The sequence below is a fragment of the Pinus tabuliformis genome, chromosome 2_2, assembly GCF_031772625.1.
Source record: "Pinus tabuliformis cultivar Carrire ecotype Pingquan chromosome 2_2, CPIR1, whole genome shotgun sequence".
Taxonomy (NCBI): Eukaryota; Viridiplantae; Streptophyta; class Pinopsida; order Pinales; family Pinaceae; genus Pinus; species Pinus tabuliformis.
Genome location: NC_142300.1, coordinates 894,023,818 through 894,044,667, shown reverse-complemented (window position 1 = coordinate 894,044,667; position 20,850 = coordinate 894,023,818). Strand labels below are relative to the sequence as shown.

The window sequence follows — 20,850 nt, the reverse complement described above, 5'->3', positions numbered from 1 at the left end:
AACAGCCTAATTTTTCGAGGTCTATCCATTGGAACATTTACTTTCAGCATCTTCAGCTTCAGTTTTTTTTTTAAAATGGAAAGTCCATGCCAAGTCATTCTTGACAGCACTAACTACTTCCAATGGATATCCTACATGGAAGATTTACTTAGAAGTAAAGGTCTCTACAGAATAGCCACAGGCCAAGAGAAGAAACCAAAAGATGAAGACAAGGCTGCAAAATGGGAAAATAGACAAGATCAAGCACGTGGTTTGATAGGGATGTCTATTTCTCCTGATCTTAGATTCCATATTGCAGAACTTGATACTCCTCATGAAGCATTGGAACAAATCACTAAAGTTTTTGGGATTAAAAATGAAATTAGAGCCCATCAACTTGAAAATGAGTTGCTTACATTGGATCCTAATAATTTTTCTTGCATTGAAGATTTCTTGTCCAAATTCAAGACCCTTAGATATCTCTTGGAAGGTGTTAAGGTTAAGAAAGAAGATAGTAACCTTATTTATTCCATCCTTACTAAGTTGGGACCAGCCTACTCTGTATTTGTTTCCACCTTCCATTCTACAAGGGAAGCTTTCATTTGTCAAGGAAAAGACTACAAGGCCCCTTCCTTTGACTCTTTTTGTGATTCTTTAATAAGAGAACAAGAAAAACTCTTACACCTTGGTCTTCTTAATCTTGGAAACTCTTCCAAGAAAGCGTTAGCCGCCCAGCAGCAACCAAATTTAAAGAATCCTAAGAATTCATATCCTAAAAAGAATGGTCCTAAACCAAACAAGGGTCCTAAGCAAACTCGGCCTCAAAATGAAAGATCATTTCAGCAAAATGATAAGACCAATAAAAACAAATGGAAGAAGACTGATAGACATTGTAACTTTTGTAATCGAGATGGCCACTTAGAATCTAAATGCTTTAAGAAGATGGAAGCCTTGGAAGCCGCAATGAAGAAACATAACATCCATGTGGAGCATTCTTCTACTTCAACTTCAACTTCATCTTCAGGAATGGCACTTTCTGCATGTCGTTGTCAATCATCTCAGTCTGGTTATGCATTAAATGTATCTTCTTCTTCTCATTCTCATGAGTGGCTCATTGATTCTGGAGCCTCTTATCACATGGCCAAAAACAAATCCATGTTTTCTTCTTTAAATGATTGTAACACCAAAAATATATATGTTGGTGATGATAGATCTCTTAATGTTGTAGGGACTGGAACTGTTCATCTAGACAATGGTCAGTTTAATGATGTATTATGTGTTCCAACCTTATCCTGCAACCTTCTATCTGTATATCAGATAACTCATTCAGGTGAAGGTAAAATTGTTGAATTTTCACCTCATGATGTTGTAATCAAGGATCTAAGAGATCCTAAATAGATTCTAGCTACTGGTATTGCTGATGATTCCACAAGGTTGTATAAGTTTCACAACTTTGGGTCATCAAATCTTCCCTCAGTATTTTTTGCTCATAATGATGAAGTGAGCAAACTTTGGCATGAGCGATTTGGTCACTTAAACTATCGCTCCCTTCAGCATCTATGTAAAGAAAATATGGTGACAGGTCTTCCTATGGTATCTTGCAGAGATGGTGTTTGTTCCGGATGTGTACTCGGAAAACATCATCGGGATAGTTTTGAAAAACGTGCCTCTTGGCACGCCTCAGCCCCTTTACAGCTTGTGCACAGTGATTTATGTGGTCCACTTCCTGTTGCTTCATTCTCTGGCTGCAAGTATTTCTTAACTTTCATTGATGATTTCTCCAGACGCACTTGGGTATACTTCTTAAAACTCAAGAGCGAAGTATTTAACACATTTTTGGCCTTCAAAGCCTTTGTTGAAAAACAATCTGGACATCAAATTCTTAAGCTAAGAACTGATAATGGTGGAGAATATGTTAAAAACACATTCATCAACTTTTGCACCGAAAATGGAATTCAAATGCAACATACTGTTCCATACACTCCACAACAAAATGGTGTAGCTGAAAGGAAAAATCGCACCTTAAAGGAAATGGCTAATTGTATGCTGCAATCTAAAGGACTCAGTCTTAGTTTTTGGGCCGAAGCAATTAATTGTGCAAATTATATAATAAATCGCACTCCTACTAAGGTTCTAAAGAATATCACTCCAGAAGAAGCTTGGAGTTCCATTAAACCAGATGTAAGTCACTTTCGTGTTTTTGGAAGTGAAGCATGGGCCCATATTCCAGATGAAAAGCATAAAGCTTTAGAACCTAAGAGTGAGAAATGTACTTTTGTTGGATATTCTGAAGATGTAAAAGGTTATAGACTTATTCCATTTAAGTCCAAAAATGTTATCATTAGAAGAGATGTAAAATTTGATGAAAATAAATCGGCCTGCGAGCCTAGTCCGGCAGATGTGCCACCTCTTCCTATCTCTTCTACTTTTGAAAACATTTCTTCTTCAGATGATGAAAGTGAGGATGACAATCCTCCCCCACCTTCTCAGGATCCTCAACTTCCAAGATGGGTCCGTGCTACTCGGGATGCAGCAGGTGATCTTGCCGGTGATCCTACAGATCAGCGACGTACACGTTCTCAGTTTGAAAGAGCCTCTTCTTTACTGGCTCAAGCTCCAGTAAATCATGATCCTGACACCTTTGCAGAAGCTTCAGGCCATCCACATTGGGAAGAAGCTATGAATGAAGAATATCATTCATTGTTGGCAAATGATACATGGGATCTTGTTCCTCTACCAAAGGGACGCAAACTTGTTAGATGTAAATGGGTTTACAGAACCAAGTATGGACCAGATGGGAAAGTTGAAAAACATAAAGCTCGTCTTGTTGCTAAGGGATTTTCACAGGTTGAAGGCATTGACTACACTGAAACCTTCTCCCCTGTTGCCAAAATGAACTCTATCCACCTTGTTCTTTCCCTTGCTGCCTCTTTAAAATGGGAAGTCCATCAGATGGATGTTAAATCTGCCTTCTTGCATGGGGACTTGCATGAAGAAATCTATATGGAACAACCCATTGGCTTCATCCAAACAGACTCCAGCCTTGTATGTCGACTTAAGAAATCTCTTTATGGTCCCAAGCAAGCTCCTCGGGCTTGGTATGCCAAAATGGATAGCTTTCTTTTAGAATCTGGCTTTTCTAGGTGTTATTCTGACAATACTGTCTACACCAAGAAAGTGGGCAACTCTCTTATCATCCTTGTTCTTTATGTTGATGATCTTATCCTTACTGGTAGTGATCCCAACCTTATAAACCATGTGAAGTCTAGCCTTAAAAAGAAATTTGAAATGACAGACTTAGGACACTTACACTATTTTCTCGGTCTTCAAGTCTTGCAATCCAAGGAGGGTATTTCCCTTTCCCAGTCCAAGTATGCTTGTGATATTCTTCGTCATTTTCACATGGAAGACTGTAAGCCAGCCCCTTCTCCCTTTCAGTCTGGAGTCAAACTTTCAGTCTCTTGTACTTCTCCTGAAGTTGATGCTACCTTATACCGTCAACTTGTAGGAAAACTCTTGTATTTAACCCATACTCGTCCTGACCTTTCCTTTGCTGTTGGCCTTGTTGCTCGTTTTATGCAAAACCCCCGTGAAAGTCATTGGAAAGCAGCTAAAATAATACTTCGTTATGTTCGAGGTACAGTACAGTTTGGGATTCATTACAGTGCCAAAGCAGCTCCTCTATTAGTTGGTTTCACTGATTCTGATTGGGCTGGTGACCCTGATGATCGGAAGTCTACTGCCGGTTATGTCTTCACTCTTGGTTCAGGACCTATTACATGGGCTTGTAAGAAACAGGCTGCCATTTCTCTTTCTCAGCAGAAGCAGAGTATCGTGGTGCCGTGGAAGCTAGTAAGGAAGCCTTGTGGCTTCGTCAGATCCTATCAGAGTTTGGCTTTGAGCAGCAGCATCCAACCACACTTTGGTGTGATAATCAAAGTGCCATTCAGCTATGCAAAGATCCAGTCCAGCATCAGCGCAGCAAACACATTGAACTCCACATGCACTTCATCAGAAAGCTCATTCATGACCATGTTCTTGAAGTGCAATATTGTTCAACAGATGATCAGGTTGCAGACATCTTCACAAAGGCTCTCACAGAGGCGAAGTTCACTAAACTTCGATATATGCTTGGAGTTCAGGAAGTTGTCACTAAGGGGGATAGGCTCTAGTGCCTCCTTCCTTCTCCTATTGTGCCATATTTGTAAATCCTTCAATCCTATCCCAAGTTGTTCTTAAGGGGGGATGTTAGGATATTCCGACACATAGGAAATAGTTAAGTTCAACTTGGTCTAGTATAGAGTTAGGTATAGAGTTAGGTAAAGTGTGTTTCTTAACCGTTGTACATTTTGTAACTTACAATCCGACGGTCACGATATGTAGTGATCCGACGGTTCACTCTCTCCTCGGTATTACCGACACTTGATCCGTGGCTTGACACCCGATTGGTCCATGAGTTATATTTAAAGCGCATGGAGGGTCATTGTTCGGGTAATCCGTGCATGAGAGAAGCTTATGTAAATTTTCATTCTTTGATTAATAAATTGCCTGTAGTAGCCACGTTGGCGCAGGCCGTGGACTGTTTCCCTCTTTGAGGGTTTTAACCACGTCAAAAATACTGGTGTATTGATTTGAGATCTGGTTGTGAGTGGTGTCCTTTTGGTGTTCTTTCTGAGGAACTTACCCTGTAAATTCCTACACCGGATACCTCACCAAGCTTCTCTCCTCTGAGCTTAGTCTTTTGGCATCTTTCTGGTTCTCTCTCCTTGGAACCATTTGAGCACTCCTTGCTCTAGGCTGCTGCAATCTTCTCATCTTCTTCTGCTGCTACCTGTATGATAATAGAAAGACCACAAACTCTCCAATCTACAACATAATTGTACCTCCTCCTTTTGCACGAAAACTCTTTCTCGCATGAAATCTTTTCCTTCTCTGATACCACTTTGATGTAGCAAAATTGCTGCTTTTTAAATTCATAGATCTGTGGGTTATGGGTCCACGATATGAACAAAATAGTTCACTATGCAGCAACACATTATCGCTTTTATGGACCACCATCCATACTCCTCTGCGCAGTGCATGCAATTACACATGGGTTCAAGGTTGTACACAACATAAGTTGAGTGTTGATCTATCTAAAAACATACAATTTCACGGAAATTGAAGAACTAATACACTCATATACACAGCAACAAAAAATTCATAACAATAAAACACATGATTTATATTACTTTCGAATTTGAATCACAATACGCTTGTATGAGATAATGTTGGGTCCCTATAATACTAGCGATTACCCCATTACTATTGTGGTTATATCCCTTATTAATATTGTTGTGCCCCTATTGTCCCCATATTGTTATTACTGTGCCCCATAGAATCCCTCTATTGTTATTTTTGTGGCTTTATATTATTATTGTTAGGTCGGTTGGGTTATATTGTGACTCCTTAGACTCTTATATATAGAAAGGAGGTTTTTTCATTTGAATCATCCAAGAATTGTTCATTTATGTAATGTAAAGGAGGTTGCCCCCTCGAAGAGGCTGAATTCTAAGCCGTTGATCTATCTTTCTATCTTTTTCTTGAGCTGGTTTCATAACATTTGGTATCAAAGCTTTGGATTCTAGGGTTTCGCTGCTCCAAGTAGGTCATCGTGGCATTTTCGCTATAACGTTTTTCTGAGACGTTTCAGAAGCTAAAAAAAAAACCCAGTTGAGAAGAAGTCGCGCGGAACCTCGAGTATGAATTTCAGAGCTTTTCGCACTATATTTGCGGAGATATGATCTGAGGAAGTTGGTTCTTTTGCAGACTCCTGAATTACATTCCAAACAAGTGACCTCGGGAAAATCGTCATAACCTTCTCTCTGAGCATCAGATTAAAATTTCATAAGAAGGTGCAGAAAGAGGACGAACTGTAGTTTCTTGTATATATTTTTCAGAGCCAAAGGTTGAAACAGTGACTCGTGGCACGTCGTACAAGTTTGCTCTACTGAACTAGTCTATAATCAGGTCACTGTGGGAGATTTCGCATAACTCTTCCTTGGAGAATCCAATTTGGATCAGACTGGTGGCATTGGAAAGAGGACATAGAGGGCTACTGCAGATCACAATTTCAGAACTGGATGATCTGAAAGTACAGAGATACATCAGAGGCAATATTGAGCTCCTACAAAGTGAAAAAAGGTGTGTAGATTTTTTTAAATTTTTGCTTGAAGGAATTCAAAGGGCATAGTAGAGAATTATTATCGGTAACTGATGCCCCGAGGAAAAAAATGCAAACACCTAGTAAGCAACCTGAAAGCTCTAGCATGACTCATGAAGAAGAGGAAGAAATGCTACATGATATATCAAAATTACAAGACCAAGTGCAACAAATGTCACTCTCACAAAAGCTAACAGAAGCTAAGATAAATGGCGTGGAATCTAAGATAAAGGGCGTGGAAGCTAAGATGGATGATTTGAAGAGAGACATGGCAGATTTGAAGATAGATTTGAAGACAGACATGGTAGATTTGAAGACAGATTTGACAAATTTTCTACAAGAAATACTTACTAATGGTGAAAAGGTAGTAAAGGAAACTCATGATGCGAACAAAAGAAATGTTAATCATGATTTCATAGACTCTAATGTGGGATCGAAGACCCACCATATTCCAAAAATCGATATGAGGAAGTTTGATGGCAAGGATCCCGCAACATGGATATTACAGATGGAGAAATTTTTCGATCTCAATAATGTGCAAAACACACAAAAGGTACGTATTGCAACTTTATATTTGGAACCAAATCAGTTTGTATGGTATCAATGGCTTTGCTTTTGTAAACAAATTATCACTTGGGAAATTTTTACGGAAGAATTGACAGCACATTATGAGGATACAAAAAGCAACACTTTTTTTAGCCAATTGATAAGTCTCAAACAAAAGGGTTCAATAATGGAGCACATTGAGGAGTTCCAAAAATTGAACATAAGGGTAAAAAATATTCCAGAGGAGCATAGGATTGATGTGTTCATAGGGACTTTAAAGGATAATATCCAACATGATGTTCACCTTTGGGAACCTGATTCATTAGAGAAGGCATTCAGGTTAGCAAGAAAAATGGAAAGAAAAATTATGGCAACCAGGAAGCATACCACTCACAACTATAAAGATGGAAGTGTTGTTGCCCCTAGTCTTCCACAACCTATAAGGTTGACACCACAAAAATTGGAAGAAAAAAGAGCAAAAGGGCTTTGTTACAGTTGTGATAGCAAATACACTAAAGGTCATAAGTGTGCTGAGAAGAAATTATTCTACATAGATTGTGAAGAGGAAGAAGAAAAGGAGCAAGAAAGGTCAAAAGAAGAGGATATACTCCAGGAACAAAGCCTAGATAAAGAAGAAATGAATCCGACCATATCTTGTAATGCATTGGTGGGAATTACCACTCCTCAAACCATCAAGATAGAAGGACAAATCAAGAAGAAAAAGGTAATAGTGTTGATTGATTCAGGAAGTACCCACAATTTTATTCATTGTAAGGTAGCAAAAGAATTGAATTGCTTCTTATATCCAGCACCAGAGTGTCAAGTGATGGTTGCAAATGGAGGAACAATAAATTGCTCTGGAAAGTGCCATAATATCAAGCTATCCATGGGAGAATATGTATTGACTAGCCCAATGCTTTCCATTCCAATGGGAGGTGCTGATGTTGTACTAGGAGTCCAATGGCTACAATCCTTGGGTACAATAGCTTTTAATTTTCAAGAACTTTTCATGAAATTTTCTGTGGAAGGAAAGGAAGTTGAATTAAGGGGTATTGCAGGGAAACCGGGAAAGATAATTAGCTCTAACGGTATGACAAAGCTTCTAAAAAAGGAACAAAGAGGTGTAATTGCACAATTATGTTCGCTAGATGTTTCCACATTGGAATCATCTATTTCTCAAAATCTCCAAAAAGTCTTGGACAATCATTCCAAGGTATTTGAGACTCCCAAAGGTCTCCCACCTATTCGTGATCATGATCATGCTATTCATCTGATTCCAGGAAGTGTTCCTCCAAACATCAGGCCGTACAGATATCCCTATGCCCAAAAGAGTGAAATTGAACGTATGGTTGCAGAAATGCTAGAGGCTGGTATAATTCAACCAAGTCAAAGTTCTTTCTCTGCTCCAGTAGTATTGGTGCACAAGAAGGATGGATCATGGCGCATGTGTCCGGATTATAGGGAGCTCAACAAGCTCACTATTAAAGATAAGTTTCCCATTCCTGTCATTGATGAATTACTGGATGAATTGCATGGATCAATTTACTTCACCAAGTTGGATCTTCATTCAGGATATCATCAAATCAGAATGAAGACTGAAGACATTCTGAAAACAACATTTAGAACTCATGAGGGTCATTATGAATTTTTGGTCATGCCTTTTGGCCTTACCAATGCACCTTCAACATTTCAAGGTTTGATGAATTCCATTTTCAAACCATTCCTTAGAAAATTTGTGTTAGTATTTTTTGATGATATACTAATCTACAGCAAGTCTTGGAAGGATCATGTTGAACATGTTGACAGGGTGCTACAACTATTGGAGGAGAAACAATTATATGCAAAAGGATCCAAATGTTTCTCATGAAGGAGTTAAGGTAGACCCTAGCAAAATTAAAGCCATTAAGGAATGGAAAATCCCCACATCCATAAAGCATCTGCGAGGATTTCTCAGGTTGACAGGGTATTATCGCAAGTTTGTTAAGAATTATGGGAGAATAGCAGCACCTCTAACAACATTATTGAAGAAAGATGCATTTTCATGGACTCTAGAAGCAACAAAGGCCTTCAAACATCTTAAAGAGGCAATGTGCCAAGCACAGTCTTAGCTACACCGGACTTCACAAAAACCTTTATTGTGGAATGTGATGCTTCAGGAAATGGAATTGGTGCTGTTTTAATGCAAGATGAAAGACCCATTGCTTTTGAAAGTCATCCAATCAAGGGAAAGTTTTTACACAAAGCTATTTATGAGAAGGAAATGTTGGCAATACTCCATGCACTTAAGAAATGGCGACCCTACCTAATGGGAAGACACTTCAAGGTAAAAATGGATCATGATAGCCTTAAATACTTTTTAGAACAAAGATTATCCTCTAAAGAGCAACAAAAGTGGGTCACAAAGATGTTGGGTTATGACTTTGAAATCATCTACAAAAAAGGGAAGCAAAATGTGGTGGCAGATGCACTCTCAAGAAAGGATGAGGATGTGGAAGCATTGTTGTGTGCCATTTCTATTATCCAACCAGATTGGATAAACGAAGCAAGGGAGGAATGGAAGAATGATGAAGAAGTGTGGGCACTTATTCGAAAGTTACAACAAGATTCCAGTACGTCTGATACATTTAGCTGGAAAAATGATTCGTTATGGTACAAAGATCACTTATACCTCTGTAAGAATTCCCAGCCAAAACAAAATATTCTTATGGAATTGCACACTTCTCGCTTAGGAGGGCACTCAGGATTTTTAAAAACTTACCACAGGGTTAAGAAGGAATTTTTTTGGGATTGCCTTAAATCGGATATTCAAAAGTTTGTGGCAGAATGTTTGGTTTGCCAACAAAATAAAGTTGAAACAATTAAGACACTGGGTCTATTACAACCTTTATCCATTCCAAGCCAACGTTGGGAGGAGGTTTCAATGGATTTTATCACAGGTTTACCCAAGTCTGAGGGAAAGAGTGTCATCATGGTGGTAGTTGACAGACTTACCAAGTATGCACACTTTTGTGCATTATCACATCCATTTAAGCCAGTACAGTTTCTACTGCATTTATGGAAACAATTCAAAAGCTACATGGAAACCGAAAGATTATTGTAAGTGACAGAGATCCCATTTTCACTAGAAATTTTTGGACATAATTATTTTCTTGTCTTGGTACTCAGTTAGCTCATAGCTCATCTTATCATCCTCAATCTGATGGGAAAACTGAGATAGTAAACAAATGTTTGGAAGGATATCTTCGTTGCTTTGTATCTGATAAACAGACACAATGGGTCAAATGGTTGCCTCTAGCTAAATGGTGGTATAACACTTCCTTCCATACAACAACAAAAATGACCCCATTTATGGCACTTTATGGATATCAACCACCATCCATCACATCATATTTAAGAGAAAGTTCTAAGGTTCAAGCAGTGGAACATCACATCGAACATCAACAACGAGTCCTCCAACTCTTAAAGGATAACCTCATGTTGGCACAGAATAGAATGAAACAACAGGCAGATCAACATCGCAATGAAAGAAGTTTTGATGTAGGTGATTGGGTATTCCAATGGCTACAACCATATAAGAAAATGTCCCTCAAGCAAGCTAAGAAGGATAATAAATTATCACCAAAGTATTATGGTCCATACAAGGTGTTGCAAAAGATCGGTACTATGGCATACAAATTGGAGCTTCCTGCAGCTTCTCGATTGCACCCAGTTTTCCATGTTTCATGTTTAAAGAAGGTTATAGGAGACAAGCTCCCAGTTCAAAAAATATTGCCAGAACTTGACGAAGAAGGAAAAATTATATTGGAACCGGAAGCAGTCACAAAAATAAGAACTCGACAGCTACGAAATCGATCAATTTTAGAGTATCTTATCAAGTGGAAGAACTTATCCGCTAAAGATTCCACATGGGAGGATGAGAATTTTATACAGAAGCATCCATAACTACTCAAGCGTTGAGGAGAATGCTTTTTTGAAGGAGAGGGGCATGTTGGGTCCCTGTAATACTAGTGATTACCCCATTACTAGTGTGGTTGTATCCCTTATTAATATTGTTGTGCCCCTATTGTCCCCATATTGTTATTACTGTGCCCCATAGAATCCCTCTATTGTTATTTTTGTGGCTTTATATTATTATTGTTAGGTCAGCTGGGTTATATTGTGACTCCTTAGACTCTTATATATAGAAAGAAGGTTTTGTCATTTGAATCATCCAAGAATTGTTCATTTATGTAATGTAAAGGAGGTTGCCCCCTCGAAGAGGCTGAATTCTAAGGCGTTGATCTATCTTTTCTATCTTTTTCTTGAGCTGGTTTCATAACAGACAAGTCGCTCTCTCAGTGCTTGATGTTACATGGCTTCTGGCCTCTTTTTTTACTATACCGAAGGCTATAATTTATATATAACACAATACATCGAATGGATCATTTCAGATCCATTCGTTTCTCTTAGGATCTCATAATAGTTTGCTAAAATCATGTACTTCCCTATTTTTATAATAGGTTGACCATATCTACTTTAGTGAAATGGCTTACAATCTCTTAAAATAGTAATTTCATTAATAAAAATTTAACAAACTCAACAAAATGTGAGTAAATCTCGTCCTCATGCCATGCTTTCTCTTTTCGCGGCATTGGATTTCGATTTTAATGAAGGGTGCTTGGATGCTCCTGCATCACATGCACAAACACAAATTCATCAGTGACTTGCAGACAAAGAAGTAGAGATCGACTTTCTCATAACTTCCATAGGCCATATAGCCATATTCACCACTACAATTCTAAGAGGGAGGCATAAAGAAAGAATTAAAATTTACCATGAAGGTAATAATTTGAGTGCTCTATAAAGAATCTAACAGTTCAAACAATCACTCATCGTGCTCATATTTCCTTGCACACCGTGAACAAATGATAACCTTGTTTGGATAAATTCTTATTCAAGCAAATCTGAAAGCTTGAGAAGGAAAAAATGGTAGCATCAACATTAACTTGTGCTATATGGCTATAATGTGTGTATACATGGTTATAAACCGTCTTTGGGACTATTTTACCTTATCGAAGGATTGATTTAACTTACTTTGGGGGTTGGATTCTTAAACATAATGCAACTAATGGAACTTGTTACATTGTTTTTGTAGGATATAGTTAGAACCATCAGAGCAGCGAAAATTAATCTTGTTGAGAGAGGTCTATTGATCTTTTTGTTTTTTTTCTCAGCCAATATGGAGTGATAAATTAACAAGTTGTACATAATTCTTCCCTCGGGTGAGAAACATAGCATAGATTGGGTCGTTGAATATTACAGGTAGGTCCGACATTGGCAGATGGGACTCGACATCCAAAGGAAACAAAATTTTCTTTGGTTTCTCTCATTCGGCACCTCAAACACTCTGTATATATATTGCATGAAAAATGACAATAGATAGTAAATATAAAATTTACAATGAAATCGACAAGTGCCTCTTTATAGCCAAAAGTATATGCATGGGTAGATTGTGGGAAAGCTGTTGTAAAGCATATATAATGGTCAAGAACTTAGCACAATATGTAATGATTAAGGAGTAAGTCCTCTAGTTTTCAAGGAGTTGTGTTTGCAATGAGTTTATCCTAAATATATCCTACTGCTAGGCATCTTAGATTTCTTCATCGATTACATGCACGCACTATGTAGATTATAATACCAAAACATATTTGATTAGTTATATGTTGTATTTATCAACTATATGTTGGCACTAATCTATCTGCGTTTTATTTATTTGAACTAAAATTTAGAGCCCACCTCTAATGTCAAAAAGGTCAAAGGGAAAGGAGGGGGTGTTGGCATGTATGAATTTAATAAATTAGTACATTGTGATGTACTAACCGAACCCAACCAAACTCTAATTTATAAGAATTAATAATAATGTTGTTATTCTGTTTTTTTTCAACATACCTTGGTTTTTTCTTTTGTGTGGTCGGATTGACAAGAGGACAAGGAGGTTGTCAGAATTCCATCAGCATCGATGAGGTGCAAGAACTGCTTTGGCATCCAACAATCCTGCAAAAAAAAACAACAACAGTTGCAAACAAAAATATCCAGAAAAAACATCACATAACTACCCACATTTTTTAAATTTAACTTGCAAAAATTCTTCCATGGAAATGACACAAATTTATGCCTAAACACATTGGATGAGACAAAACACAATGAGGACAAGCTGAAACAATAATGCAAAAACACAATCGACGAGCCAAAATAACAGTGCAGAAACACAACAGACCAAAATAGAATGCAAACGCGTAGAAATAAAAAAATGTGAAAACAACACAATGCGAAAACTCTGCAACGGTCTCAAGGCCTACATATATATAAAATGTTTTTTGGTTGAAAAACTTATTTGGCCGAAAAATTTGTTGCTGGATTTTTCCCCCAGCACCCAAATATCTGTCGCACACTGTCATTAATTTAAATGATCAATTTTTAGGCCGAAAGTTAAATTCAACTGTTCGGACGAAAAAATGTTTAGTTTGGCTGAAAAAGTGAAATTATGATTTTTTAGCAAGAAATTCTCACAAAAGTGTAACCCAACTTCACATTTTCACCCTTAGTCATACTACGGGATTACTAGGTACATGAGAGTGGTTTCCCAAGTGTTGTGCCTAATGTTTTAAAGTGATAAATAAATGAAAAGTTGTATAGGTGGTTTCATATATTATAAGAAGGCTTTTGATATGCTTGATAGTGTGTGGAAGGTCAAATCCATAAACAATTTATTTTAAAAAGGAAAGATTACTCGCAAGGTATCAACAAGGAATATACAAGGTGTTCAATCAAATAACTCCATTTATATTCCATGTATGTATGCTTCTTAGTCATGATTTTAAAAACTTATTAAATAATGATTCAAAATGGATCATTATATTTTTTTTCATCTATCTCGATGCTCAAAGATGAAAACATTTGAAGGAATCAAGTTGTAGAGTCATTTTAATAGTGGGTCTTGGTTTGGAGAATTGGGCTCTAAAACCTTTTGGAGCCATTTTGAGGCATTAAACAATATTTTTTGGGTCAACAAATTCTTGCTTGGGATGGAAGCCTTTCCAATGGTGGAAGAAATGTGTCAAATCAAGTTCATATTCAAAAGTTATGCATCTAAGAAGTTGACTTATCATGTTGACCACCATGGTATGCTCCGATGTGATGCTAGCTTTGTTACTCATGCATAGCAAGCTAGCCACGTGTGGGATTTCAAGAAGACTTTAGAATTTCCAATACTGTAACCATAGTTGAAGGTTGAGGGAGTCTAATCTTACACCTAGTTGGCTATTAGGCTATGTTAAATATTGGGCCACCAAGAGGAGTAGGGATTCGATTTTGTGTTATTGTATTTTGTTTCATAGTTGAGTAGACAATTAGGAGTGGGAAGTTAGAGAGAAAAACACATGAAGTTATGTTTTTGTGGGGCCTTAGATGCTACAACTCTTAGTTAACTGCATATAGAGTACCTCTTGTACTTGCATATTTTCCATACCAAAGAAAATAGAGGAGAGCATCTTCACTTCCTAAGTGGGTTTTCTCACATAAAGATTTCCCATGGCAAAATTTGTGTTTATGGTAGATATGTATGTCTGTGTGTTTAATTATGTTTTTCTATTTCTTACATTTTGTTTATTTTAAGATTCATTTAATGAAAAATTAATTAATACAAAATTTAAATAAAAATTAACCAAATTTATTGTGACAAATTATTTCACAATAATAACTACAAAAATTAAAAAATCAAAAAACAAAACTTTAAATTGATAAACATTGATACGCTTTTTTAACTTAAAAAAATTCTATGAAATTTAAACCTATTATATTATATATATATATATATATATATATATATATATATATATATATATATATATATATATAATTTGTTATATGATTTTGATAAGCATTTTATTGAATTAAATATATGACTATTTCTATAAAATATTACAAATATATTAAGATTTTTCAAAACCCATTAATATATTAAATATTTATTTACTTTTTAAATTAATTGAAAATACATATTTTATATTTACAAATATAACATTTTAAATTTATAAAAATAAAATAAATGATTGGAAAGAACAAAAATAAATAAATTATTAGACCCTGTAATATAAAATACCACATTCCTGCCCTATTAATGACAGTGTAACACTAATACCATATTCCTGCCCTCAACTAGAGAGTACAAGGAATAATTCAATAACTTGTTTCTCATTAAAAGGATTGTATACGTATGGTACCAAGGGAGTGTAAGGAATAATAAGAATCGTCGATAACCTATTTTTAATTAAAAGAATGGTATATGGTTGGTGCGGATATATATGTTGCAGATTAAGAAAACAATGTGCGATATATATGAAAAGATCTCCAATACGTGAAATAGATATAACTAGCATTTGCACCTTATGTTGCAAAGGAAACGCCGTAAGGCATAGAGTGGTGAAGAATAGGGACATGTATAGAGTGGGGAAGAATAGCATAGAGTGGGGAATAATAGGGACATGGGAATGGACATTGTTGAAAGCAAGGGTGGATGATAATGAGTTACAATTGCAATAGTTAGTTATGTGTATTCTGGAAATGGATATTTTGTAAATAATAATTGTTTGTGAAAGAATAGCAACATGTGAATGGACATTGTTGAAAGAAAGGGTGGATGATAATGAGTTAGAGTTGAAAGTATTAGTTATGTGTATTTTGAATATGGATATTTTGTAAATAATAGTAGTGTGTGGAAAAATAGCAACATGTGAATGGACATTGTTGAAAGCTAGGGTGGATGTCTCTGGCATTCCGACATTGGTGGTTTGAAGCTCTGCAACACCACAGCCCTGGGCCTGCTCCCATTGACCTTAGGCCGCTAGCGCCACATTTCTCTGAGCTCCTTTCGCTGGAATTCTCTCCTTGTGAGCATTCTAGTGGCGTCATTGTTCATCGCCATAACCTCCATGAAGAATTCAAACGGACTCTACCTGGAACTCCTACGTAAAAAGCGCACATATGTGGAGCGGAGAGCATTGTTCATTGCCATAAACTCCACTAAGAATTCAAATGGACTCTACCTGTAACTCCTCCGTAAAAAGCGCACAGATGTCGAGTGGAGTTTTTTTAAGGGTATTTTAATGTTTTAAAACATTTTTTATTAAATTAGACGGATGATTTTTGTTCAATCGTCTAACAAAAAATCTAACGGCTACAATTAAGACAGAAGGGCATTTGGGGGAGTTCATTTCAGATGGAAACGCCTTACGGCATATATATATATATATACACATACATATATATATATATACACATACATATATATATATATACATACATATATATATATATATATATATATACATATATATATACATATATACATATACATGTACATATACATATACATGTACATATACATATACATATACATATACATATACATATACATATACATATACATATACATATATATATATATATATAAAATAAGTTTTTATTTAATATAATAATAAAAATCTTATAAAATAAAAAATATTAAACATAAATTTTAAGAATGATTTATCAACTCCTTCGCACTATGTCCCTAGGTTTTGTGCATATGACTGATAATTGAGTTGTATTCAAATATATTTGCATCCACATTCAAATATATTCAGTATTATATCTCATATATTCAGCTTACATAATATGTCCCTCGGTTTTGTGCAAATGACTGATAATTCAAATATATTTGCATCCACATTCAAATATATTCAGTATTATATATTTTGTATTCTTCTTACATATTTTTTTTGTTTGTTATTTTTAGAGTAAATATATTTATATTTTATCTATTTTACAAATCAGAAAATTATAGTTTTATGATATAAATTTAAAAAAAACACTAAATTCATTTTAGGATTAAAACATACAATTTAAATAAAAGCCCATCACTGTCTCATGAAAAAAATCATATCGCCAAATTACAAAGGGAAAAAAAAAACAAAATGTTTCTGCGTCCATCTTCTGTCTATCAAAACATCAATTACCTACCAATGTGGAAAGGTCAAACACCCAATTCATGTTTTTACTCAGATAAACCCTGACATCTTGTAGATGAGGGTTGGTGTGGGCCTCTTAAGCAACGAAAAGACTGTCCCACAAAGTGAAAGTTCCACCAAATGTATTGTAATGATGTACTCAACGACAATGAACATCTCATCTTTTTGGGTTTCCTGTGAACTAATGTACTTGATGATGTTCAATGAAACCAGCCACTCAAATCAATAGAAATTACAAGTATATCAAGGTAAAATCATTTATTAATCTCACCTATCGGGCTCCATAGACAACTTGTAGTTGGCCTTTCAGAGGGATGACATGGATTTACCATGGTGTACTGGTAGTCTGGAAAAGGTGCCCTCTAAGCAACATAGTACTGCAATGATGTAATATTAATCTCCAACTCAGTTTGTGGAGGTTATCTCTGGAGCTAATCAAGTTATCGACAACAACTCATCTTTTTGGATCCCATCAACTAATATAATTGATGAGATCTAACGAAGCCAACACCTCATCAATAGAAATTACAAATTTTCCTGGGAGGGTCACAGGCAAAATTGTTTACTAATCTCGCCTATCGATTTCTATATACAACTTGTACATGGCCTCTGTGGCCTCTCATAGGTGCTAGCGAAATGGTGCACGGGTTGGATTAATCCATGATGTATCGCTAAATGCTTGTAAATGATTAAGAGAGGTTAAAAGTACTCAGGGGTTGATATTTCACATTTGCATAAACAAGCCCATACTCTGAAAGAATACTCAATATTTATTACAAGTACACTACAATGAAGTCGTACCAATTTTAGAGATTTTAATTCATATTGATTCATTTACAGCAATTATTGAAGATAAATCTCATCTTGGTTGCAACTTTTCATTCTTCTCCAAGGGCTTCACTCTGAAGTTACAAAAGGAAAAAGTATTTAGATTCTTCTGAATAGCGCATCATTTATAATGCCATCTAATAGGAGTTAGAAAAGGGAAAAAAATGCCTAGATTCTAGCAAATAGCACATCACTTAAAGTATATACATGGAAAACATTTCCTAGCCTTTTGATTACTGCTTGTTATTTTGAATGCCCTTTAGTTCAAAAAGATATCATCCATGCTAAAAATGGTGGCCATCTTTTGCACGCAATGAACAATTTCATCTGTAGTGCAAATAAGGGAGCTCTCTTCCTTATTAGATCCCCAACATCCTGTCCCCAAGTGTTGTTAGTTAAAACCCAGATATGCTTAAATCTCGCTGCAAAAAGAATTTGTTGATTCAGCTCCTCGAGGATTGAATTTGAAGACTTCAATAACCTCCAACTATCATTTCGCTCTTCATAGATCAATCATGAATATTTCCCCTCCATTAGAAAAGCTGCATTTGAATTTTACTCCAATTGGTAGGAGATATTGGTTTGATTTTCACTTTTTGGACCGTGAGTATTATTATTGATTTTTGGAGTTAACAGGTTAACTTCTTCCCAATGGCAAAGCCTTTTCCATAAAAAGGAATACCCTGCCCTTTAAACTTCATCTCTGATTCTCCACAGCATGCTGGACAAATCATGCTGCAATGATCTGCTTAAAATTATTTTGTGACCATGGATTAGTTCCAGCTTTTTATGTTATAGCGGGTGCAACCCATTTCGTGCAAGGAAAGCATGCACCTGCTTGTTGACTTCAATCCAACTGCATCCAGCCGTTGGTTTAATCCCCCTATCTTTCATGGTTTTTCTCAGCTTTTCAATACCATCCCATCGGCCCACTGAAGCATAGATATTTGAGAGCACAACATAAGTTGCTGCATTTTTCCAATCCAACTCAAAAAGGTGTTCTGCAGCGTATTCTCCTAACTCTGTATTGTTATGTATGATACAGGCACCAAGCAAACACCCCCAGACTGTAGCATCAGGGGTTATTGGCATTTTGCTTATCAAGTCTTTAACCTCTTCCAGGTGCCCAGCACGGCCAACAAGGTCAGCCATGCAGCCATAGTGTTCTATCACAGGTGTGATCTGGTAACATTGACTCATAGAATTAAAGTACTTTCGGCCCTCATCCACTAGGCCTGCATGACAGCATGCCGACAACACATTGACGAAGGTAACACTGTCCGGTTTCATACCAGATTGTTGCATTTCTTGAAATAGTTTCAAGGCCTCCTTGCCACATCCATGCATTGCATATCCTGCAATCATTGAATTCCATAAAACCACATCTTTTCCATGTATTTTGTCGAAAACTTCATTTGCCTTGTCTATGCTTCCACATTTTGCATACATGTCCAGAAGCGCGTTACACAAAAATACATTGCACTGAAAACCACTTCTAATTATTTCTTCGCACTATGTCCCTCGGTTTTGTGCATATGACTGATAATTCGAGTTGTATTCAAATATATTTGCATCCACATTCAAATATATTCAGTATTATATATTATATATTCAGCTTACATAATATGTCCCTCGGTTTTGTGCAAATGACTGATAATTCAAATATATTTGCATCCACATTCAAATATATTCAGTATTATATATTTTGTATTCTGCTTACATATTTTTTTTGTTTGTTATTTTTAGAGTAAATTTATTTATATTTTATCTATTTTACAAATCAGAAAATTATAGTTTTATGATATAAATTTACAAAAAAGACACTAAATTCATTTTAGGATTAAAACATACAATTTAAATAAAAGCCCATCACTGTCTCATGAAAAAAATCATATCGCCAAATTACAAAGGGAAAAAAAAAAAAACAAAATGTTTCTGCGTCCATCTTCTATCTATCAAAACATCAATTACCTACCAATGTGGAAAGGTCAAACACACAATTCATGTTTTTACTCAGACAAACCCTGACATCTTGTAGATGAGGGTTGGTGTGGGCCTCTTAAGCAACGAAAAGACTGTCCCACAAAGTGAAAGTTCCACCAAATGTATTGTAATGATGTACTCAACGACAATGAACATCTCATCTTTTTGGGTTTCCTGTGAACTAATGTACTTGATGATGTTCAATGAAACCAGCCACTCAAATCAATAGAAATTACAAGTATATCAAGGTAAAATCGTTTATTAATCTCACCTATCGGGTAAGAAAAAAGCAGCATTTTATCTATACTATACTTTGTCAACCTCATGAAATAGAGCCCTAATCTAAACGCTCACTGAGACGTTTAAGTTTCTTTCGGATAATCTAAACGCTCACTGAGACGTATCAGTTTCTTCGGATTATCGATTTACAGTTTTTGATACCTTACTTGATTTGAAATATCTGGCATCGCGATAATTTTAGAGATCCCCGAATCCCCATGGGGTAGTTAGCAGTTGCACAAAATTTCAAATGTTCTGGGATGGAGTCAGTGTTTCGGATTTCTAGAAAATTGAAACAAAAATTCACAGGAAATGCGGGGCGTTTGAACTAAACTTAGGGTAGACCCTGAAATAGACCGAATAGTAAAATCTGCACTGTAACCAAGGGATGGATTGGTGAGAGCTTACTGGCCACAAGTTAGGGGTCCAACAGCGGATTATGGGAATTTGATTGATTCATTTCGGCAAAAAACCATGAAAAGATTGGACTACTGAAACGACTATACCCCATCGCCTTTAGAAGAAAGCATTCATAAAGCCGTAGAGGCAATGTAGGTTTCAAAGTTCTTTCAGAAGGCCCACATCACCTCCACCAGGAATTCCTTTTCAATGACAAATCATAGATGGTGTCCAATAGATGTTAGGAATTTTCCCCACACAAGGCGCTTTTAAAGGTACAAACATCAGTCGCCCTGTTCATTCAAGTCGGATTCATGTCTGCTTCTCAGTGCCAAATAAATAAACTGATCAGTGCTTGAGCAGTGGAAATGGGCTTTCCATGTTCCTTTACTACTAATATTTGCTGTCGAGTGAGTTGTAGTTTCTTTCTATCTTTGAAGGTGCATTTTAGCTAATATAGACCCTGTTTACCTAAAAGATTGGGTTTCAAATGGATTTTATAAAGTGACTACACAAATATGAATCAGTCTATACAAAACTTGCTTCAGTGGATCCTAAATTTGTTTAACTTCAGCCTAATGCACTACC

General features: G+C 36.2%; 1 pseudogene; it reads right to left on the bottom strand.

Annotated features, from left to right (window-relative positions):
* The window catches only part of LOC149195905 (pentatricopeptide repeat-containing protein At4g02750 pseudogene), a 31,571-nt pseudogene extending 12,521 nt beyond the window's left edge, over positions 1–19,050 (bottom strand).
* Positions 19,051–20,850: the final 1,800 nt, after the last annotated feature.